Source organism: Dendrobates tinctorius, unplaced genomic scaffold (assembly GCF_039654945.1).
Source record: "Dendrobates tinctorius isolate UK_male_01 unplaced genomic scaffold, ASM3965494v1 ptg000020l, whole genome shotgun sequence".
In the NCBI taxonomy this organism is placed as follows: Eukaryota; Metazoa; Chordata; class Amphibia; order Anura; family Dendrobatidae; genus Dendrobates; species Dendrobates tinctorius.
This window is the reverse complement of record NW_027361688.1, coordinates 2229915-2254961: the sequence shown is the minus strand read 5'-3', so window position 1 is coordinate 2254961 and position 25047 is coordinate 2229915. Positions and strand designations below refer to the sequence as shown.

Genomic DNA, 25047 nt, shown 5'->3' with positions numbered 1-25047 from the left:
ACTTGGTGGGACGATACACATGATTGGAATACAAGACTAGAAGGATACAACTTATTTGCAAGAAACAGACTTGATAAACGAGGAGGGGGTGTCGCATTGTATGTTAGAAATGTGTATATCTGCACAGAGATTGAAGCTTCAGAGACTGGGAGTTCTGTGGAAACTGTTTGGGTAAGAATACAAGGACAGAACAATGGAAAGGAACCATTGTAGGCATTTACTACAGGCCACCTGTGCAAGCTGAAGATATGGATGAACTCTTTATGCATCAAATGGCCAAGTTCTCCAAAAAATATGACATAGTTGTCATGGGAGATTTCAACTATCCAGACATTTGTTGGGAATCTCTCTCAGGCAAAACTAACAGGTCAAGGAAATTCTTATCCTCTCTTGCTGACAACTTTATCTTCCAAAAGGTAAGGGAGAAAACAAGGGGAACTGCTACCTTGGATCTAATCCTTATAAACAGGGAGGAAATGGTTGAGGAGGTAAAAGTGGCTGGAACCCTAGGAGGTAGCGACCATGCTATTTTAGAATTTTGGATAACTAGAGGCGGAAGACCTGTGAAGACTCAGACGTCAAGGTTAGATTTCAGAAAGGCAGATTTTAAGGGATTCAGAAAGAGAATTGGAGGGATCCAATGGCTGGATATCCTTAAAGACAAAAATGTCCAGGAAGGATGGGAAATCTTGAAAAATGAAATTCTCAAAGCACAGTTGTTAACAATTCCGAAAAGAGGGAAGAATAGGAAGCATTTAAGGAAACCAGGATGGATGAACACAGAACTTAAGCACATGCTAAAAAGAAAGAAAAAAATGTTTATAAAATGGAAAGAGGGAGGCAAATCTAAAGAAGAATATAATGCTGTCTGCAGAACCTGCAGGGCACAAATTAGATTATCTAAAGCTGAAAATGAATTGAGGCTTGCAAGAGATGTCAAAAGCAATAATAAAGGATTTGGGGGATATGTCAAAAGTAAAAGAAAAGTCAAAGATGCTATAGGATTTTTACAGGATGAAAATGATGAAATGGTAAGACAGGATGTTGAGAAGGCTGAACTTTTAAATTCCTATTTTGCATCTGTTTTCTCTCAGAAAGGAAATGTAACATCAACTGTTATTCACTGTCCTATTAAGGGAATAGAAGAATCCAGGATATCTATAAACAGAAAGATAGTGAGGAAACACTTAGCTAACCTAAATGAATTCAAGTCTCCAGGTCCAGATGAATTACACCCCAGAGTACTGAAGGAGATAGCAGAAGAAATTTTTGAACCCCTCTCCATAATCTTTGAAAATTCTTGGAGAACAGGAGAAGTGCCAGAAGACTGGAGAAGAGCAAATGTTGTTCCTATCTTCAAAAAGGGGAAGAAGGTGGACCCAGGCAACTATAGGCCGGTGAGTCTGACTTCTATACCAGGAAAGATCTTTGAACAAATTATTAAACAACATGTATGTCAATACCTGGATAAGAATGAAGTGATTAAACAGAGTCAGCATGGGTTTCTAACTAATAAGTCATGTCAGACTAACTTAATTTCCTTCTATGACGGTATCACTGATTGGGTGGATCATGGAAATGCTGTAGATATAGTATATCTTGACTTCAGCAAAGCATTTGACAAAATCTCTCATACAATCCTTATTGAAAAAATGACTAAGTATGGAATGGACAAGGCAACTGTTAGGTGGATTCATAACTGGCTTAGTGATCGGACCCAAAGAGTGGTCGTAAATGGCTGCACATCCAGTTGGAAGAATGTCTCAAGTGGGGTACCACAGGGCTCTGTCCTGGGCCCTGTATTGTTCAACATCTTTATCAACGATTTAGATGAAGGAATTGAGGGTAAACTGATTAAATTTGCTGATGACCCAAAGCTAGGAGGGATAGCTAATACTAGAGAAGAGAGAGAGAGGATTCAAAAAGATTTAAATAAACTGGAGAAGTGGGCAGCAACTAACAGAATGGTTTTTAACAGGGAGAAATGCAAAGTACTACATCTGGGCAATAAAAATGAAAAAAGCATATATAGAATGGGAGGAATAGGGCTAAGTGACAGCACATGTGAAAAAGACTTGGGTATACTAATAGATCACAGACTGAATATGAGTCAACAGTGTGATGCAGCAGCAAAAAAGGCAAATGCAATTCTAGGATGTATTAACAGAAGCATACAGTCTAGATCAAGTGAAGTCATTATTTCCCTCTACTCCTCTTTGGTCAGACCTCATCTGGAATATTGTGTCCAGTTTTGGGCACCACATTTTAAAAAAGACATCAACAAACTGGAGCAAGTTCAGAAAAGAGCGACCAGAATGGTGACCGGTCTGCAAACCCTGTCTTATGAGGAAAGGTTGCAGGATTTGGGAATGTTTAGTTTGCAAAAGAGAAGACTGAGAGGAGACTTAATAGCTGTCTACAAATATCTAAAGGGCTGTCACATTGTAGAAGGATCAACTTTATTCTCATTTGCACAAGGAAAGACTAGAAGCAATGGGATGAAACTGAATGGGAGGAGACACAGATTAGATATTAGAAAAAACTTTTTGACAGTTAGAGTGATCAATGAGTGGAACAGGCTGCCACGAGAAGTGGTGAGTTCTCCTTCAATGGAAGTCTTCAAACAGAGGCTGGACAGACATCTGACTGGGATGATTTAGCGAATCCTGCTTTGAGCAGGGGGTTGGACCAGATGGCCCAGGAGGTTCCTTCCAACTCTACGATTCTATGATTCTATGAAATGAGCCAATGGGAAAACCGGTATCGGTGCGCCACATTAATACCGTATTTATAAGGAGAGACGTTCTGGACTTTCCCAAAAAACGTACCACCACTGGATAAAGCTCTGGAGTCCAAGCATAAAGTTAAGGGGGCGGGGAATAGTAGAGGAAAGGCGTGGTCTTTGATAGAGGGTGTGGCTTTAGGCTGTAAAAGCCACACCCTTTTTGGGACAAGTGAGCAAATCTGTTTAATAAGGGTCCTGTTGTGAGTTCATTTTCCCCTTCGTCACTGAGGTCTGGTGAACTCCCTATTCTGGTGAAGGAAGGTAATGAGCCTGATTATCAGGCACCTGAGCCTAGTGAGGATGACTGGCTGAGTGGAGTCACTGGCTGGATATAGGGCTGCCGACGCCCTTCTGCCCTGAGGGTGATTTCTCTGTGGACTTCTAGGACACCAGTCTGATTCCTGCTTCCCTAAAGCTAAGTTTTCTGCTTTGCCTGTTTGCATTTATGTTTTGTTTTTGTTTTCCTTGCTTTTCTGGATTCTGCCATTCCCTGCTGGGATGAGCTGAATCTCCTTTTGCCGGTTGCTCTGTCTTCAGAATATTCCTGAGTACTGACATAGCTTTTTTGAAGCCTAGCGTCTTCAGGGCCTTTTTCACTGTCAGTCTGTTGGCTCTTATTTTCATAGGGTTTTTCACAGATTGCAGACAGCAGCCTTCCTGTCCTTTCCTATCTAGGTAGTTTGGGCCCCGTCTTTGCTCAGTCTATCTTTCTGTCTGTGTTAGTGTTTTCATCTTGCTTCACCGTCATTATATGTTGGGGGCTGCCTTTGCTTTGGGGGTCTGCTCTGGGGCAGTTTAGATTTCCCCTTTCTTTCTTTAGGCTTATTTAATTCTCCGGCTGTGATCGAGGGGTCTAGGGCATCGTAGGAACCCCCCACGGCTACTGTTAGTTGTTGTGATAGGATCAGGGGTCTGCAATCCGATAGCTGCCAACTGCTCTGGTTTTCTGGACTTAGCTAGTATTTCTGGTTTTGCCTCCTACGGTGACTCATTCATAACAGAATCACCCGCCCAAACCGCAGATCCTAGGGTACTCAATAGCAGGAAAGAATTGTGTTTAAAAAAAAAAAAAAAGTGTGTGTATATTCTTTTCTCTATATCTCTGAGGCCGTAGGGGGAATTTTTTTCTCTCTCAATGGAGATAACGCAATTGTCTGATCGTGTGGAGCAGCTCGCTGCGGAAGTGCGGGGAATTTTCGCCTACCTTGCTCGTTCGCATGCTGTTGAACCAAAGATCCCTACACCTGATGTATTTTTTGGGGATCGATCTAAATTTTTGAGTTTCAAAAATAATTGTAAATTATTTTTTGCCTTGAAGCCTAACTCGTCAGGGAGCTCTGCGCAGCAGGTTAAAATTGTCATCTCTTTGCTGCGTGGCGATCCCCAGGATTGGGCGTTTTCTTTGAAACCAGATGATCCTATTCTGACTAATGTGAACGCATTCTTTCAAGCTTTGGGGTTGTTGTATGACGAACCTAATGCTATTGATCAGGCAGAAAAGACCCTGTTGGCATTAAACCAGGGTCGAGATTCTGCAGAGCTGTACTGTCAAAAGTTCCGAAAGTGGGCGGTCCTTACTACCTGGAATGATAATGCCTTGGCTGCTCTCTTTCGGAAGGGTTTGTCAGAAGCCGTAAAAGATACTATGGTGGGATTTCCTGTTCCCTCTGGTCTGGACGATTCTATGTCATTAGCCATTCAGGTTGATCGGCGTTTACGTGAACGCAGGATTGCACGAGAGGTGTTGCCACCGGTTGAACAGACGTCTGAACCTATGCAATGTGATAGAGTTTTGTCTAAAGCGCAACGTCAGGAGTTCAGAAGGCGTAATAAGCTGTGTTTTTTCTGTGGAGATGCCTCGCATATTATTTCTGCTTGTCCTAAACGAGAGAAACGCTTTGCACACACGTTTTCTGTTGGTGGTGTTCAACCTAAGTTTCTTCTGGCAATTACTCTGATCTGCTCCCTATCCACATTTTCCGCCAAGGCTTTTGTGGATTCGGGAGCAGCCCTGAACCTAATGGACTTGGATTTTGCTAAACGTTGTGGATTTCCGATGACACCTCTGCAGACGCCTATCCCTTTGAGGGGGATTGATGCTACCCCTCTGGCTAAAAATAAACCTCAGTTTTGGACCCAGGTGGTCATGCGGGGCGCCCCAGACCATAAAGAAAATTGCAGATTTTTGGTGTTGCATAATTTGCATGATGCCGTTGTTCTGGGGTTTCCCTGGTTGCAAATTCATAATCAAGTCTGTGTCTGTGGTGAGTTGGGGTTGTCGGTGTGCCTTTAGTGAGGCTCCGGTTTTTTCCACCTCTCCTCAGTCGCATGATGTTCCTGACTATTTGGCGGACTTTTATGATGTATTTAGTGAGAATGAGTCTGCGTCCTTGCCTCCTCATAGGAGTTATGACTGTGCAATTGAACTAAGCCCGGGGTGTAAATTTCCCAAGGGTCGGCTCTTCAATTTATCTGTACCCGAGCACGAGGCTATGCGGTCCTATATTAAGGAGGCGTTGGAGAAGGGTCATACTAGACCATCCTCTTCACCCTTAGGTGCCGTTTTTTTTTTTGTGGCCAAAAAGGATGGTTCTTTAAGGCCTTGTATTGATTATCGTGCCCTCAATAAAATTACTATTAAATATCAGTATCCGTTACCCCTGATTTCAGATCTATTCTCTAGAGTTAGAGGTGCTTGCTGGTTTACCAAGCTTGACCTCAGGGGGGCGTATAATCTTATCCACATTAAGCAGGGGGATGAATGGAAGACTGCGTTTAATACTCCGGAGGGACATTTTGAGTACCTGGTGATGCCTTTTGGGCTCACTAATGCCCCTTCTGTCTTCCAGTGCTTCATGAACGATATTTTCCGAGACTTTGTCGATAAATTTTTGATTATCTATCTGGATGATATTTTGATCTTCTCCAAGGATTGGGATTCTCATGTGGAACATATTCGGACTGTGTTCCGGATCTTGAGGGAGAATTCCCTGTATGTCAAAGGATCTAAATGCCTTTTTGGAGTACAGAGGATTTCATTTTTGGGATTTATTTTGTCTCCGTCAACTATTGAAATGGACCCGGCCAAGGTACAGGCCATTTATGATTGGGTTCAGCCCACTTCTTTGAAGGCCCTCCAGAAGTTTTTGGGTTTTGCTAATTTTTATCGGAAATTTATAGCAAAATTTTCTAGTATTGCCAAGCCATTGACTGATCTGACTAAGAAGGGTGCTGATGTGTTGAATTGGTCTCCTGAGGCTGTTGCTTCCTTTCAGGAGCTGAAGCGAAGATTTACCTCCGCCCCGGTTTTGCGGCAACCTGATGTCTCACTCCCGTTCCAGGTAGAGGTGGATGCTTCTGAGATTGGTGCAGGAGCTGTTTTGTCCCAAAAGGATCCTGTAACATCTAAAATGAATCCCTGTGCTTTCTTTTCCCGAAAGTTCTCTCCATCTGAACGTAACTATGATGTGGGGAATCGGGAACTGTTGGCCATGAAATGGGCATTTGAGGAGTGGAGACATTGGTTGGAGGGAGCTAAGCATCAAGTTGTGGTCCTCACTGACCACAAGAATTTGATTTACCTAGAGTCGGCTAAACGCTTGAACCCTAGACAGGCTAGGTGGGCCTTGTTTTTTACACGTTTTGATTTTGTGGTCTCTTTTCTTCCTGGAACTAAGAATGTCAAGGCAGACGCCCTCTCTAGGAGTTTCTTTGCTGATTCTCCTGTGGTGACCAAGCCTGCTACCATCTTAGGCGAAGGGGTAGTTCTTTCTGCCATCTCGCCCGATTTGAGACTTGCTCTGCAAGAGTTCCAGGAGGACAAACCTGAGCGTTGTCCCAGTGGAAAGTTGTATGTTCCTGACCAGTGGAAGAAGAGAGTGATGTCTGAAGTTCATTGCTCTGCATTGGCTGATCATCCAGGTATTTTTGGTACTAGAGATCTGGTGAGTCGCTCTTTTTGGTGGCCCACCTTGTCTCATGATGTCAGGAATTTTGTGCAGTCCTGTGGGACTTGCTCCCGGTCTAAATCTTGTTCTCGCTCTAGTGGGTTGTTGATGCCTTTGCCGGTCCCCAGGAGGCCATGGACCCATATTTCAATGGATTTCATCTCTGATATGCCGGTCTCTCAAAGAATGACTGTTATTTGGGTGATTTGTGATAGGTTCTCTAAGATGGTTCATCTTGTACCACTCCCTAAGTTGCCATCTTCCTCTGAGTTGGAGACCCTGTTTTTGCAACAGGTGGTTCGCTTGCACGGGATTCCTGAGAACATTGTATCTGACAGAGGAGTTCAGTTTGTGTCTAGATTTTGGAGGACTTTCTTTTCCAAGCTGGGAATTCAGTTGTCCTTCTCCTCTGCTTTTCACCCTCAGACCAATGGGCAGACAGAGAGAACAAACCAGACCTTGGAGTCGTATTTGAGATGTTTTATTTCCGCTGATCAGGATGATTGGGTCTCATTTTTGCCCTTGGCCGAATTTGCTTTAAATAATAGAGCTAGTTCTGCCACTTTGATTTCACCTTTTTTTTTGTAACTTTGGGTTTCATCCTCGATTTTCTTCAGGGCAGGTGGAGCCTTCTGCCTGCCCAGGCGTTGACACTGTGGTGGAGAGAATGCACCAGATCTGGGACCAAGTGGTGGATAAGTTATCTCTCTCCCAGGAAAAGGCCCAGCGGTTTTCCAATCGACATAGGACCATTGGTCCCCAGGTTAAGATTGGTGATATGGTGTGGTTATCATCAAAAAATATTGCTATGAAGGTGGCTTCTCCTAAGTTTAAGCATAGATTTATTGGACCTTACAAGATTTTGGAGATTATTAATCTGGTCTCTTTTCGTTTGGCTCTTCCTGTCACATTTAAAATCCATAATGTGTTCCATAAGTCCTTGTTGAAGAGGTTTGTTGAACCAGTTGTTCCTGGGGTGGCATCTCCAGACCCTGTATTGGTTGAAGGTAACATGGAATATGAGGTAGAGAAAATACTGGATTCCCGTTTGGCTAGACGGAGACTCCAGTATTTGGTTAAGTGGAAGGGTTATGGTCAGGAGGATAATTCCTGGGTCTCTGCCTCTGATATTCATGCCAAAAGATTGGTGCGTGTCTTTCATCGGGCTCACCCTGATCGCCCTGGTGGCATGGTTGAGGGTTCGGTGACCCCTCCTCAAGGGGGAGCTACTGTTGTGAGTTCATTTTCCCCTTCGTCACTGAGGTCTGGTGAACTCCCTATTCTGGTAAAGGAAGGTGATGAGCCTGATTATCAGGCACCTGAGCCTAGTGAGGATGACTGGCTGAGTGGAGTCACTGGCTGGATATAGGGCTGCCGACGCCCTTCTGCCCTGAGGGTGATTTCTCTGTGGACTTCTAGGACACCAGTCTGATTCCTGCTTCCCTAAAGCTAAGTTTTCTGCTTTGCCTGTTTGCATTTATGTTTTGTTTTTGTTTTCCTTGCTTTTCTGGATTCTGCCATTCCCTGCTGGGATGAGCTGAATCTCCTTTTGCCGGTTGCTCTGTCTTCAGAATATTCCTGAGTACTGACATAGTCTTTTTGAAGCCTAGCGTCTTCAGGGCCTTTTTCACTGTCAGTCTGTTGGCTCTTATTTTCATAGGGTTTTTCACGGATTGCAGACAGCAGCCTTCCTGTCCTTTCCTATCTAGGTAGTTTGGGCCCCGTCTTTGCTCAGTCTATCTTTCTGTCTGTGTTAGTGTTTTCATCTTGCTTCACCGTCATTATATGTTGGGGGCTGCCTTTGCTTTGGGGGTCTGCTCTGGGGCAGTTTAGATTTCCCCTTTCTTTCTTTAGGCTTATTTAATTCTCCGGCTGTGATCGAGGGGTCTAGGGCATCGTAGGAACCCCCCACGGCTACTGTTAGTTGTTGTGATAGGATCAGGGGTCTGCAATCCGATAGCTGCCAACTGCTCTGGTTTTCTGGACTTAGCTAGTATTTCTGGTTTTGCCTCCTACGGTGACTCATTCATAACAGGGTCCCCAAAAATGGAAAAAGGGACCTTTTGGCCCCCAGTTAGGCTCGGGGGCCCCATCTTCACCCTTCCCCCATAATATAGTAATATTTTTCATTTTTTGATGATTTTTTTTCGTATATTTTTTGCATATTTCTTGGTTTTACAGCCAGAAATCCCATTTCGTTCCCCTGTCGAGTTCTAAATTGGTTGAGTCTTTTTCTTTTTTTCAGGGTAACCCAATTATTTAGTGATTTTCTTCGTCGCCCTCTGAATAGCGGCCAGCGACCCAATTATCGTTATTTCAGTGCCATCCAATCTGCTTCTCTGTAGGGAGGAGGGGGGGCGAGGGCCGTGTGTTCTGGAGGGGCGCACAAATTACCGGCGGAGAGGAGGCAGCTTGTGTCCGCCGATCCCAGGGTGAAGGATTGATTTTTCGGATCAGCCCTCGCTAAGACTCCGAGTGATAAAGTGGCCCCGGCCTAACTCGTACGTGTCACGTCTGTGAGTCTCAGCCAAGCGCCCCCCCCAAAAAAAAAGGAAATGAAAGGTGGTAGTCGCACTTTGAGGGACTTGTATTTAAGAAACTAAAAGAGCGTCAATGGAATCCTCCACCCGGGCTCATCGGGGCTCAGCTGTCGAATTTCATTTTCCCTCCCCCTAGGGCCTCTCAAAGTAAGCCCCGCCCCTATCACTTTGTTTTCAGAGTCAAGGCTAAAGGAAAGTGAGTCATGTGACTAACAGAGAGGAGGGGCCTATATGGCAAGGATGATTTGGACCCAAAGGGTCTCCGTAAGAAGTAAAGGGATTTTTTGTATTAATAAAAGTTTGTTGTCCTTTAATAGGTTCCCAAAAGTCTGTTTGTCTCATGTTAATCGTCTCCTAAAAACCGAGGACCCCTATTATTATGATCAGTTGGGGATCTTAGTGGTATAGACACATAGGTGATGGTTTATATGGTGTAACTATGGGAAAAGCCCTTTTAAGAGCCCACATAGTACCGCCATATACTGCCCTCATATTATACCACCATATAACGCTGGATTAAGTTTATTCCCGGAGTTTCCATCCTGACACTTACCATAAATATGGATTTTTTCTTACCCGGTGTAAATGCCGCCGTTCTCCTGAATCCGGCGATGTTCTTCTCGTGTTTGTACGCTTCTCCGTTCCTGAGATATGGCCCTTTCTTCCCTGTCTATAAATCTAGTCTTGTTGGCTAAGTGGGTGTTGTTTTTTTAATGATTACACCCAGTTGCCTAAGAGACTCAATTTACATATAGGGAAGAAAGGGTCATATCTCAGGAACGGAGAGGCATAGAAACACAAGAAAAACATCGTCAGATTCACGAGAACGGCGACATTTACACCGGGTAAGAAAAATTACATATTTAAGGCACGCGAAAAATCTTTTAAGAACCGTTGAGAAGTGGGGAGGTTAAAAACTGCCTGAAATCTCATTAGGAAAACGAGGGGGGATACTTCTAGATGTGATATCCTGGTACCAAGATGAGCTGGTGCTTAGACATAGCAGAAAAATCTGAATTAGCAGTGCTGCAGTATAAAGCATGGCGGACGGAGCGAAACGCAAGAACTGACGGTGGCCGTTGTGTTTCCGGAAACCTTTTGCCCCTGATCCAAACTTCGTAACCTGATCGTGCCCCCCTCCCCAGGAAATAAGTGAGCGACACCGGTGGGTGACAGCGGCATGGGGCATGCTGGGAGCTACAGTTCTGCAATGGCTGGGGGGGGGCAGACAGGATAAAGGGCATTGGTAGCCCAGGGGGCATCAGACCCACCCAGACCCCAGGAGGGGTTCTGTTACACTGGGTCAGTGCAGAATAGAAAGTTCTGTAACTTTCTCCCCACTGTCATCTCTGCTTGCTGTCAGCAGAACACATGCAGAGGGTTTGTTACAGTGTACCTGCCTTGTCCACAGCTCCCTGAGGGCTCCTGTACACTGACAGCACGCAGAGGTCCTGAAGAGGTTGTGCGGCGGCTGCGGCGACTGCAGTGGGGGCGGGGGAGGAGGAGGAGGCTCCGGCGGTGACAGGGGAGGAGGAGCCGCGGCTGCACCGCATTGACATCGCACAGCCCGGGCTAAGAACTCAGCTCCGGCCCCCGCCCGCCACACCGCGGACACAGGCGGCGGCACACAGCAACTTTACCAACTTTCTCCGGAGCTGTGGCCCCCGGGGGCCCGGACTGTGCGCACCCCGGAGCCGGGAGGAGTGCGGAGAGGAGTCCGGAACTGTGAGTACAAGCGGGGAGGGAGCCGTGTACCCCAGTATATGAGCCGAGTACCGGGGGTCTGAGCCGTGTACCCCAGTATATGAGCCGAGTACCGGGGGTCTGAGCCGTGTACCCCAGTATATGAGCCGAGTACCGGGGGTCTGAGCCGTGTACCCCAGTATATGAGCCGAGTACCGGGGGTCTGAGCCGTGTACCCCAGTATATGAGCCGAGTACCGGGGGTCTGAGCCGTGTACCCCAGTATATGAGCCGAGTACCGGGGGTCTGAGCCGTGTACCCCAGTATATGAGCCGAGTACCGGGGGTCTGAGCCGTGTACCCCAGTATATGAGCCGAGTACCGGGGGTCTGAGCCGTGTACCCCAGTATATGAGCCGAGTACCGGGGGTCTGAGCCGTGTACCCCAGTATATGAGCCGAGTACCGGGGGTCTGAGCCGTGTACCCCAGTATATGAGCCGAGTACCGGGGGTCTGAGCCGTGTACCCCAGTATATGAGCCGAGTACCGGGGGTCTGAGCCGTGTACCCCAGTATATGAGCCGAGTACCGGGGGTCTGAGCCGTGTACCCCAGTATATGAGCCGAGTACCGGGGGTCTGAGCCGTGTACCCCAGTATATGAGCCGAGTACCGGGGGTCTGAGCCGTGTACCCCAGTATATGAGCCGTGTACCCCAGTATATGAGCCGTGTACCCCAGTATATGAGCCGTGTACCCCAGTATATGAGCCGTGTACCCCAGTATATGAGCCGAGTACCGGGGGTCTGAGCCGTGTACCCCAGTATATGAGCCGTGTACCGGGGGTCTGAGCCGTGTACCCCAGTATATGAGCCGTGTACCGGGGATCTGAGCCGTGTACCCCAGTATATGAGCCGTGTACCGGGGGTCTGAGCCGTGTACCGGGGATCTGAGCCGTGTACCCCAGTATATGAGCCGTGTACCCCAGTATATGAGCCGTGTACCCCAGTATATGAGCCGTGTACCCCAGTATATGAGCCGTGTACCGGGGGTCTGTGCCGTGTACCCCAGTATATGAGCCGTGTACCGGGGGTCTGAGCCGTGTACCCCAGTATATGAGCCGTGTACCGGGGGTCTGAGCCATGTACCCCAGTATATGAGCCGTGTACCCCAGTATATGAGCCGTGTACCGGGGGTCTGAGCTGTGTACCCCAGTATATGAGCCGTGTACCGGGGATCTGAGCCGTGTACCCCAGTATATGAGCCGTGTACCCCAGTATATGAGCCGTGTACCGGGGGTCTGAGCCGTGTACCCCAGTATATGAGCCGTGTACCGGGGGTCTGAGCCGTGTACCCCAGTATATGAGCCGTGTACCGGGGGTCTGAGCCATGTACCCCAGTATATGAGCCGTGTATCCCAGTATATGAGCCGTGTACCGGGGGTCTGAGCTGTGTACACCAGTATATGAGCCGTGTACCGGGGGTCTGAGCTGTGTACCCCAGTGTATGAGCCGTGTACCGGGGGTCTGAGCCGTGTACCCCAGTATATGAGCCGTGTACCGGGGATCTGAGCCGTGTACCCCAGTATATGAGCCGTGTACCAGGGGTCTGAGCCGTGTACCCCAGTATATGAGCCGTGTACCGGGGGTCTGAGCTGTGTACCCCAGTATATGAGCCGTGTACCGGGGGTCTGAGCCGTGTACCCCAGTGTATGAGCCGTGTACCCCAGTATATGAGCCGTGTACCGGGGGTCTGAGCCGTGTACCCCAGTATATGAGCCGTGTACCGGGGGTCTGAGCCGTGTACCCCAGTATATGAGCCGTGTACCGTGGGTCTGAGCCGTGTACCCCAGTATATGAGCCGTGTACCGGGGGTCTGAGCTGTGTACCCCAGTATATGAGCCATGTACCGTGGGTCTGAGCCGTGTACCCCAGTATATGAGCCGAGTACCGGGGGTCTGAGCTGTGTACCCCAGTGTATGAGCCGAGTACCGGGGGTCTGAGCTGTGTACCCCAGTGTATGAGCCGTGTAGCGGAGGTCTGAGCCGTGTACCCCAGTGTATGAGCCGTGTACCGGGGCTCTGAGCCAAGTACCGGGGGTCTGAGCCGTGTACCCCAGTATATGAGCCGTGTACCCCAGTATATGATCCGTGTACCGGGGTCTGAGCTGTGTACCCCAGTGTATGAGCGTTGTACCGGGGGTCTGAGATGTGTACCCCAGTGTATGAGCCGTGTACCGGGGGTCTGAGCTGTGTACCCCAGTGTATGAGCCGAGTACCGGGGATCTGAGCCGTGTACCCCAGTGTATGAGCCGTGTACCGGGGGTCTGAGCCGAGTACCGGGGGTCTGAGCTGTGTACCCCAGTATATGAGCCGTGTACCGGGGGTCTGAGCTGGGTACCCCAGTGTATGAGCGTTGTACCGGGGGTCTGAGATGTGTACCCCAGTGTATGAGCCGTGTACCGGGGGTCTGAGCCGTGTAGCGGAGGTCTGAGATGTGTACCCCAGTGTATGACCTGTGTACCCCAATGTATGAGCCATATACCGGGGGTCTGAGATGTGTACCCCAGTAAATGAGCCGTGTACCAGGGGTCTGAGATGTGTACCCCAGTGTGAGATGTGTACCCCAGTAAATGAGCCATGTACCGGGGGTCTGCAATGTGTACCATAATGTATGAGCCGTGTACCCGGGGTCTGAGATGTGTACCCCAGTAAATGAGCCGTACCAGGGGTCTGAGCTGTGTACCGGGGGTCTGCGATGTGTACCCCAGTATATGAGCCGAGTATCGGGGGTCTGAGCTGTGTACCCCAGTATATGAGCCGTGTACCGGGGGTCTGAGCTGTGTACCCCAGTGTATGAGCGGTGTACCGGGGGTCTGAGCTGTGTACCCCAGTGTATGAGCGGTGTACCGGGGGTCTGAGCTGTGTACCCCAGTGTTTGAGCGGTGTACCGGGGGTCTGAGCTGTGTACCCCAGTATATGAGCCGTGTACCGGGGGTCTGAGCTGTGTACCCCAGTGTATGAGCGTTGTACCGGGGGTCTGAGCTGTGTACCCCAGTATATGAGCCGTGTACCGGGGGTCTGAGCTGTGTACCCCAGTGTATGAGCGTTGTACCGGGGGTCTGAGATGTGTACCCCAGTGTATGAGCCGTGTATCGGGGGTCTGAGATGTGTACCCCAATGTATGAGCCGTGTACTGGGGGGTCTGCAATGTGTACCCCAATGTATGAGCTGTGCACCTTGGGATTTATGCTGTGTACCTCAGTGTATGAGTGTTGCTTCCTGATATCTTAACTGTATTACCAAACATGTGACCCCCAATATATGAGCTGTGATTCCTTGACGACCCCTCTACTGCCCCCGTACAGTACTGTCCCCATATACTGTATTTACCTTTATTGCCCCCTTATACCGTGTGCCCCCCACTCTGTTTGTCCCTCTGCTGTTCCCCTGCCCTGTGCGCCCTTACATGCACAGCTGTACTGTCGTCCCATTCTGGTGTCCCCGCACTGCTCCCTGCACTGTGCTGTCATGTGCTGAGCACAGTCTTCACTGCTATCCGTGTCCTGTGTCCCCCTGACCTGCCATTGTCCATAGAAGTAAAGTGTGCGCACTGTGCCCCCCATTCTCCATCATCCCATCTTCAGGCTCTGACCCCCACTCCTCTCTGGCCTGTGCCAATCATATATTTGGGGTCCCTGGAAGTCCTCAGATGTGATGGACAGGAAGCGGCGATTGTTCTCACTCTGCAACTTTGTTACACAACAGTCAGAAAACCATTGTGTGTTGTGTGGAGCGGCCGGAGGAGCCAGAACATCCGACCACAGTAATCTGGAGGCCAGACGGCAAGTAATCCTGGAGAGGGATCAACTCGCACCCCTTCACTGCCAGATCTGAGGCGAGAGACGGGAGTGTGTGTTCCCGATAGTGTGAGCCTCTGTGTGTGTGTGTTACTCTTAGTGTGTGTGCCTGTGTGTTCCCGAACTCCAAAAACTCAAGGCATCGGGTATTTTCCTTCCCCGTGTGTGAGTTCCCGACAGTGTGCGCCTCTGTGTGTGCTCCCCATAGTGTGCTCCTCTGTGTGTGCTCCCCATAGTGTGCGCCTCTGTGTGTGTGCTCCCCATAGTGTGCGCCTCTGTGTGTGTGCTCCCCATAGTGTGCTCCTCTGTGTGTGCTCCCCATAGTGTGTGCCTCTGTGTGTGTGCTCCCCATAGTGTGTGCCTCTGTGTGTGTGCTCCCTGTAGAGTGCGTCTGTGTGTGTTCTCGATAGTGTGTGCGCCTCTGTGCGTGTGTTCTCGATTGTGTGTGCGTCTCTGTGCGTGTGCTCCCGATAGTGTGTGCGTCTCTGTGCGTGTGCTCCCGATAGTGTGTGCGTCTCTGTGCGTGTGCTCCCGATAGTGTGTGCGTCTGTGCGTGTGCTCCCGATAGTGTGTGCGTCTCTGTGCGTGTGCTCCCCATAGTGTGCGCCTCTGTGCGTGTGCTCCCCATAGTGTGCGCCTCTGTGTGTGTGCTCCCCATAGTGTGCGCCTCTGTGTGTGTGCTCCCCATAGTGTGCGCCTCTGTGTGTGTGTGCTCCCCATAGTGTGCGCCTCTGTGTGTGTGTGCTCCCCATAGTGTGCGCCTCTGTGTGTGTGCTCCCCATAGTGTGCGCCTCTGTGTGTGTGTGCTCCCCATAGTGTGCGCCTCTGTGTGTGTGTGCTCCCCATAGTGTGCGCCTCTGTGTGTGTGTGCTCCCCATAGTGTGCGCCTCTGTGTGTGTGTGTGCTCCCCATAGTGTGCGCCTCTGTGTGTTCCCAAACTCCAAAAACCCATGGCATCGGGTATTCTCCTTCCTCCTGTGTGTGAGTTCCCCACGCTGGGTGTCTGCCCCTCACACGGTGCCCCCCTAGCATCTTTCAGTGTACTGTGCGGATGTCGCCTCCTCGGCAGTGATTCGGCGGTGAGGGTGCGCGCTGCCCTCCTGGCACTTGGTAGAGGGCACTGCAGTCTGTGCCAGGCACATTGTAATCATGGGGCCGGCTGACGGCGGCCTGTAAGAAGACGAGCTCGTAATCTTCACGGTGACACAGGTCCTGTTCCCACGCTCGGTGGTCAGCGCCGTTGTGTGGAGTTCTCGCTGTGCCCACCACCAGCGGCCTTCCCTCTGTGCAGGGCGTAATTGGGATATTGAAGCCCCAGCTCTGACACACAGTCTGCGATTGTAACGAACCCTCAGCTGTGAGGTCCTGCGAGGGTTTTCAACCTCTGGATGTAATCACTAATGATCCCATTCACCCGACAGCAAGCGGAGTTTTTGAACATGATGAAGAATTATATATTATTTCCAAAGCGCACAGCGGAAGAGTCTATCATCTGACACCTAATCCAGAAAGTCATCGACCGACCGATAATCCAGACCATTGATGGCCGCCCATCAGTTAGGGGCGGATATACTTATTTCTATGGCCTTGTCCGATAATTACTGATATCTGCCACGGCGACCAATCAGAGCTCAGTTTTGATTCTGAAACCTGCACTGGAAAAATGAAACGTGGGCTCTGATTCGTTGCTATAGGCAACGAGGCCTACAGCATTTCTGAAGCCCTGTCTGTGTCCTGTGTTTCTTGCCAGACTTGAGTGTAGCATCCTATCTAATCTCGGCTTTCATTTTCCAACCTGTAATGGACAAATTAAAGCTGGCGTTGGAGTGAATGTTTCCTTCACCTATAACCATGAGAAGTTTTTGTTTTCTGCCCTAGCTGTATATAAAGTAGCTGGTTTGTGTCCTCTATGGCGCCATGTATTACAGAAAGTGACAATATCGGACTCCTCAAGACCATGCAGCTCCGGAGTAGTCACCAGTGATGGCTGGGACTGTTGCTAGGCAACATGGCCTGTCTGTTTTAGTAAAAACTAGTATTAACAATTACATAAAATTCTAAATTGACCCGTTTCTATTATTCTTCCTGGATGTATAAGTAAATTGACAATTGGGCGTTACCGCTTTACCCCTTTAATTGACAGATTTGGCTACACTTTATTTTCTTGAGTTCCCCTCGCATCCATAGTTAATAAATTAGTATATATAACGTATAGTTGTGCCATCACTTTCCTTGCGCCATGAGTCTGCGTCCTAAATATGGCAGGACTGGATTATGGCAGAGATCTGTGAAGAATGTGGCGGCAGCAGAGCACACCTGTATAACGGTTTGGGCAGAAACCCACATTTAGGTGAAATCGATGTTTCCGTTTTGTTTTTGTACTTTGTATTTCCATGGCAGCGCGGCGTCCTGTGTACAAGGAGCTGTCTAATCTACTGCACAAGGTGACTGGTGTCTTGTTGCCAGCTATGCACTAATTCTAAATCCCATTGTTCTTGGCCAGAGAAGGAATTCTGAGATTACCTTTAGTCAAACGTCTGAGAGTGAGGAGAGGAAAGAGACCACAGGGGGCTACAAGCCACAGTCTCATGACATTATGTTCTGGGAAGTTATATACAGGTGGAAAGTGTATGTGGAATACTGCCGCTATGTACAAGAGTATAACTACTATAATACTGCCCCTATGTACAAGAATATAACTACTATAATACTGCCCCTATGTACAAGAATATAACTACTATAATACTGCCCCTATGTACAAGAATATAACTACTATAATACTGCCCCTATGTACAAGAATATAACTACTATAATACTGCTCCCTATGTACAAGAATATAACTACTATAATACTGCTCCCTATGTACAAGAATATAGCTACTATAATACTGCTCCCTATGTACAAGAATATAACTACTATAATACTGCCCCTATGTACAAGAATATAACTACTATAATACTGCCCCTATGTACAAGAATATAACTACAATACTGCCCCTATGTACAAGAATATAACTACTATAATACTGCCCCTATGTACAAGAATATAACTACTATAATACTGCCCCCTATGTACAAGAATATAACTACCATAATACTGCCCCTATGTACAAGAATATAACTACTATAATACTGCCCCCTATGTACAAGAATATAACTACTATAATACTGCCCCCTATGTACAAGAATATAACTACTATAATACTGTCCCTATGTACAAGAATATAACTACTATAATACTGCCCCTATGTACAAGAATATAACTACTGAAATACTGCCCCTATGTACAAGAATATAACTACTATAATACTGCCCCTATGTAGAAGAATATAACTACTATAATACTGCCCCTATGTAGAAGAATATAACTACTATAATATTGCCCCTATGTACAGGAATATAACTAGTATAATACTGCCCCTATGTACAAGAATATAACTACTATAATACTGCCCCTATGTACAAGAATATAACTACTATAATACTGCCTCCTATGCACAAGAATATAACTGCTATAATACTGTCCCCTATGTACAAGAATATAACTGCTATAATACTGCCCCCTATGTACAAGAATATAACTACTATAATACTGCCCCTATGTACAAGAATATAACTACTATAATACTGCTCCTATGTACAAGAATATAACTACTATAATACTGCTCCTATGTACAAGAATATAGCTACTATAATACTGCTCCCTATGTACAAGAATATAACTACTATAATACTGCTCCCTATGTACAAGAATATAACTACTATAATACTGCTCCCTATGTACAAGAATATAACTACTATAATACTGCTCCCTACGTACAAGAATATAACTACTATAATACTGCTCCCTATGTACAAGAATATAGCTACTATAATACTGCTCCCTATGTACAAGAATATAGCTACTATAATACTGTCCCTATGTACAAGAATATAGCTACTATAATACTGCTCCTATGTACAAGAATATAACTACTATAATACTGCCCGATATACAAGAATATAACTACTATAATACTGCTCCCTATGTACAAGAATATAACTACTATAATACTGCCCCTATGTACAAGAATATAACTACTATAATACTGCCCGATATACAAGAATATAACTACTATAATACTGCCCCTATGTACAAGAATATAACTACTATAATACTGCTCCCTATGTACAAGAATATAACTACTATAATACTGCTCCCTATGTACAAGAATATGACTACTATAATACTGCCCCTATGTACAAGAATATGACTACTATAATACTGCCCCCTATGTACAAGAATATAACTACTATAATACTGCCCCCTATGCACAGCAATGTCTGTACTGTGTTATTAGATGTGTGTCTCTGGTTTTGTTGTTGGTGCCGTGTTGTAGCAGAGTTGATTGTGTTCGGTGTAGTATATCACAGTGTGAGCCGTGTCCTTGGTCCAGTGCGGAAATGACTTTCCCGCTTGTGCGCTCTCAGCTGTAAGTTAGCTGGACATTGTCCATCGTTTTCCAGTTGTACTCTCTGATTTTAAAGGGCCAGTAGCCTTAAAGTTGGCAGTTCATAATACTGAGGTAATAATAGTGTCAGCTTTGGACTCGCTATCAGTTTATAACACTAAAGACAGCCTGAAATGGCTGATAACAGTGAGCACTAGATTGCATTGACCTGCACACTCCTTTGTGAGGTGCTATGTGACTCCTGAACTGGAGCATCTCCTGGAAGTGATGTTGTTCGTCCTGGTTAGGACGGAGTAGCGGAGCCGCGCGCCCTGCTGACATGGCAGCTGCACACATATTGTCTAGACGTCTCCTCCAGAGGCCGAGATTACTTTATAATTTCATCCTGGCCATTTTCCTGCAGAGCCGCACTGTGGAAATGGCTGAAAACACCAGGAAAAAAAAACAAAACCTAGATCAAATACATAACGAGCCCAAACGAGCAGCACGACCGACGCTGCAGCAAAAAACGCACAAAAATAAAAATGACCTATAGGAAAGCCTGTAGATTGGGCCTATAGGTGCAGCACTGGTTACTCAGGATATTCCCATGTTTAACCACCTTTTCCTGGGTGCAGATTGGGTACGGGAAATACGTCTTTGCGCCACTCTGTAGAGAAATTCTATACTGTGTCTGCATCCAACTGAAAAGGACTCTGAGGGAGGAGCATGAGGAAGACAGTCCTGATCCTTAAGTGCTCACGGCCAATCAGCATCACTGGGAGTGTTCTTGGTTATTCTGAGTGTCTCTTATTGGCTGAGGGATATGATTTTTTTTAAGCACCTCCCTCAAGTCCTTTCCAGCTGGATGCAGACACAGGATACCACCTTTTTTGGTAGTGCTTGAATTATAGTCAGGCCAGGAAAACTGTACAGAACTTTTTTTTTTATTGCTGCCATGCTCTTCTATATGTCCAGGCCGAGCAGTGTCAGTGAGCAATATCTGCTGGGTATTGCCCTGATTGTTTACCTCGTCCACTGCTGATGCCGGCAGAATCTCTTTCGGTTCAGGACAATCCGGGATTACTCTTCTGTTGCCGTCATGGCTTTTTCACAGGTCACAATTAGAAAGGAAACAACAATGCCAACCTCTGCTTAGTGCCGTCCGTAAATGTCCAGGAGCGAGTTTCTTAAATAAAGGGTTGACACAGGATTAGAAAAACATGGCTGTTTCTGTTAGAAAACAGCGCCACACCTTGTCTACAGGTTTTGTGCGGCATTGCATTTTAACCCCATTCACTTCTATGGAGCTGAGCCATAATACCAGATGCACACTATAAACTTGTGGCGCTTTTCTGAAGAAAAGTCGCCATTTTTTTGAAAAAATAAATCTTTTATTTCCCTTAAAGAGAGACATGTCACCAAATCATGTGTCCAGTTTTTTTTACTTATTTCTTTCCCCTTATTTCCCTGTGTATTTCGCTTTTTGTTTTTTTGAAATCCGACATACAGTTCTAGAGATATAGACCTTTTTATTTAGTGCTAACTTTTATCTTTACAGAGGGGGCGTGGCTCACACAATTATCTGTGGGCGTGTCTTTAGACTTCTCTGACTAATTATGCTGTTAGCACCCAATAAAAAGGCCCATATCTCTGGGACCGTATGGCGGATTTTAAAAAAACAAACATTGCAATAATCAGGGAAACAACGAGAATAAAATAAGAGCAGAAATTGATCGCTTTGAACCTGGTGACAGGTCCCCTTTAAGGGACCGTAAATTACATCTCCACCCAGTGTGCAGTAGGTTCTTCCTCAGGATCAGGTCGGACCAGATCTTCTTGTCTTTCGTTCTTCGCTTGCCTCCTGTAATTCTCTTCCTATTTCTGGCTCGGTTTAGAGTTAAGCACGAAACTCATGTTTAACGCTTCAGTGATCGAGAAGAGGAGGATGATGGGAGTTTTGTGTGGATCAAAATCGTTAAAAAAATACCCGCACCTTATCTGGTGTGTTTGCTTACCCCAAGGATATTTAGAGGGCAAAAATTAAAGCTTGGACAAAGTCGAGGTACAACCCTGATATTTATTAAAAAATGTCTACAATTGAGGAAGTTTTTCCTCGGCATCTAATATACAATGATGATCATTTTATGTGGGAAGAAACTTAAAATGGTTGTACCATGAACAAACTATTTAAGGGTCAGATCACACGACTGGGGCATTTGGTATTTCCTCACGGGCAGGGACGTACATATAAATTGTGGGGTCCTACATCATAAGTTGTAATTGCCCTCCACAAAAAAAACGCTTAATATTTGGTGGGGTCACAGAAGAGCATAGCTCACAACTTTGCAGCCCATGCAGAGTACTGTAATTGTCCCCCTATTAAAGCACCTAGATTCCCCTTTCATTGCCCCTATAAAGTATAAGACCAAGAATAGTGTCTCCCCAAACACTGTGATACCCCACAGTGAATTTTTCCACAGTGCTCTCCACATGCGTTGTATCATGATCCTACTGTGATCCCCAAATAGCCCTTGATACAGTATAATGGGCCCCACGTAGCCCTCTGTGCGGCGTAATGGGCCCCACGTAGCCCTCTGTGCGGCGTAATGGGCCCCACGTAGCCCTTTGTGCGGCGTAATGGGCCCCACGTAGCCCTTTGTGCGGCGCAATGGGCCCCACGTAGCCCTTTGTGCGGCGCAATGGGCCCCACGTAGCCCTCTGTGCGGCGCAATGGGCCCCACGTAGCCCTCTGTGCGGCGCAATGGGCCCCACGTAGCCCTCTGTGCGGCGCAATGGGCCCCACGTAGCCCTCTGTGCGGCGCAATGGGCCCCACGTAGCCCTCTGTGCGGCGCAATGGGCCCCACATAGCATCCAGGATGCCGATACAGTTGAAAGTGCAATGTCGGACAGGGGCAGGCGGTGCTGGTGTCGTGGGCAAAATATAATCACACTCTTTGCCAGATTTGGCCCACAGACCAGAGTTTGATATGTTTGGCTTAGACCCTGATGTGAACACAGTCTCCTTCTGTCTCACCTGACTGAGGGAAACATTGACATCGGAATCTCTCAGTAGTGCAGCCTCAGGCTTCGGGCCTGTAACCCCGTATGATCATATTTCTGCCTAGAGATAAGATATTTGAATGTGTTTTTCACACTTTTAATGCACTTTAAAGGTTTATTTTCATCAATTTCTTCTGTCACGTCTCCTTTGGAGATGAGGTTTTGATGGCGTGTTTGATGCACGTAGAAGGCGATGCCTCCAGAGATGTTTTGATTACGAGGGCTTGTATAATACGAGGCGCCCGGGTCGGTGCCAGTTCTCTCCTTGTGTCTGAAGTAAATACTTTCCACTTGGCTGCAAGTGTCTGTGTTGCTGTAAATTCCATATGCTGCCTCTCCCACCCTCCCGTGTAATCACCGCGCACAAGAGGGGGAGCGCCGGCCTGAAGGATTGCACCAGAGTAAACTCTCAGCACCTGGGATGAATTAAGGAAAAAGATGGTTGCCAGAATTTAACGAGGATCCGTTAACGCTGAACGCTCATCTGCCGGCGGAGGATGATGAAGTAATAATCCTCCTCAGCTGGCAGTCAACCGGAGAAATTGGGGTGTATTCGTGCATGATGGATTTTTCGAAAACACCGCAAAAAAACATACAGAGAAGTTCTAGCGCTCTGAAAATGATGGAGGCCACAAAGCTATAAAAAGATTGCACAGAGTTTTCAAGTTGCCCTTTCCTCAGTTCAAAACGTAATTAAGAAACGGCAGTTACAAGTGAAGATCAAGATAATTTCTAGAAGACCAAGCAAAATTTCAGTCAGAAATGCTCGTAGTATTGCTAGAGAGACAAATCAGAACCCCCACTTGACTGCAAAAGACCTTCAGAAAGATTTATCAGACTCTGGAGTTGTGGTACATTGTTCTACTGTTCAGACACACCTGCACAAACATGGCCTTCATGGAAAAGTCATCAGAAGAAAACCTCTCCTGCGTCCTCACCATAAAATTCAGCATCAGAAGTATGCAAAAGAACATCTAAACAAGCCTGATGCATTTTAGAAACAAGTCGTGTGGACCGATGAAATATAAATTGAACTCTCTGACCACAATGATCAAAGATGGAGAAAAAGGGCACAACATTTCAGGAAAAGAACATCTCACCAACCATTACGCATGGTGGAGATCAATCATGGTTTAGGGTTGTGTTGCAGACAATTTTATTTACAAATTGCCATTAGGCATATAGACCCGAACTAAAGATTCTTTAATAATTATTATAATATAACTTTTATTTTTGAGCTTAATATTGTGTTAAAAACCACAATTTCTGTGTTGGCCCCTGGATACACTTCCTATTAGTTCTGACCTGTGAATTTAATTCCATTTTTACAGTCCCTTCATGGGTTCATCCACTGTAGTGCCTCTGTAATAGCGCCGTTCTCAGCTGTAGTGCTTGTAGTGTAATAATGAAGATCTCGGCTGTAGTGCCTGTGTAATGGCGCCGTTCTCGGCTGTAGTGCCTGTGTAATGGCGCCGTTCTCGGCTGTAGTGCCTGTGTAATGGCGCCGATCTCGGCTGTAGTGCCTGTGTAATGGCGCCGATCTCGGCTGTAGTGCCTGTGTAATGGCGCCGATCTCGGCTGTAGTGCCTGTGTAATGGCGCCGATCTCGGCTGTAGTGCCTGTGTAATGGCGCCGATCTCGGCTGTAGTGCCTGTGTAATGGCGCCGTTCTCGGCTGTAGTGCCTGTGTAATGGCGCCGTTCTCGGCTGTAGTGCCTGTGTAATGGCGCCGCTCTCGGCTGTAGTGCCTGTGTAATGGCGCCGCTTTCGGCTGCAGTGCCTGCGTAGTGGCGCTGCTCTTGGCTGCAGTGCCTGTGTAGTGGCGACGCTCTCCTCTGTAGTGCCTGTGTAATGGCGCCTCTCGGCTGTAGTACATATATAGCAGCGCTGCCCCCTTCTGGATTTTTAATTTAATACCGAACACTGAACTTTCCTTTACTCCCTATATCCGATCACTCACTCGCTCTTGTCACCTGCATCTTAAAAACATCTCCAGAATCCGACCTTTTCTCACCTTTGAAACTGCTAAGACTCTTACTGTCGCTCTTATTCATTCTCGTCTGGACTACTGCAACTCTCTTCTGATTGGACTCCCTCTTGCCAAACTTTCTCCTCTCCAATCCATCTTGAACGCGGCAGCCAGGGTCATATTTCTGTCCACCCACTTCACCGATGCCTCCATCTTGTGCCAGTCATTACACTGGCTACCTATTCGCTACAGGGTCCAGTATAAACTCATCTCTCTCACCCACAAAGCTCTCCACTGTTCTGCACCACCTTATATCTCCGCTCTCGTTTCTGCCTATCGCCATACACGTGCCCTCCGTTCTACAACTGACCTAAGACTAACATCTCCCGTAATCTGAACCTCGCACCTCTGTTTCCAAGACTTCTCTCATGCTGCTCCAGCTCTCTGGAATGCACTTCCCCAGACGATCAGATTGATACCTAGCCCTGACCTATTCAAGCGCGCTTTAAAAACCCATCTCTTCAAACAAGCCTACCACATCAACTACTCCGTAAACTAACTTTGCCCTGTTCCCTCCCAAATATTATTCTGAATCTGCACCCTACTATTCATCTGTCTCCACACCCTCCATGCACACGATAACTGCACTTGATACTTGACTACTGCACTTAAACACACGGGCTGATGACCGGATCATGCAGCTTTACACTGTGTTCCAAATTATTATGCAAATGATATTTTTCTATGATTTTCCTAAATAGTCGGTACAAATGACAGTCA

General features: G+C 47.0%; 1 protein-coding gene across 3 annotated transcripts in view; it reads left to right on the top strand.

The window, feature by feature from the left end:
- The window catches only part of RASSF8 (Ras association domain family member 8), a 95542-nt gene that overhangs the window by 30481 nt on the left and 40014 nt on the right, over positions 1 to 25047 (top strand). Inside the window, exon 1 of one of the 3 annotated variants that reach the window (XM_073567448.1) lies at positions 10099 to 10117. The exons of 1 other annotated variant lie outside the window; for it this stretch is intronic. The gene's annotated coding sequence lies outside the window, so the exon portion shown is untranslated. Of the gene's footprint in view, positions 1 to 10098; positions 10118 to 10753; positions 10998 to 25047 lie in introns of those variants that run through there. One more of the 3 variants, XM_073567445.1, reaches the window with a different exon arrangement.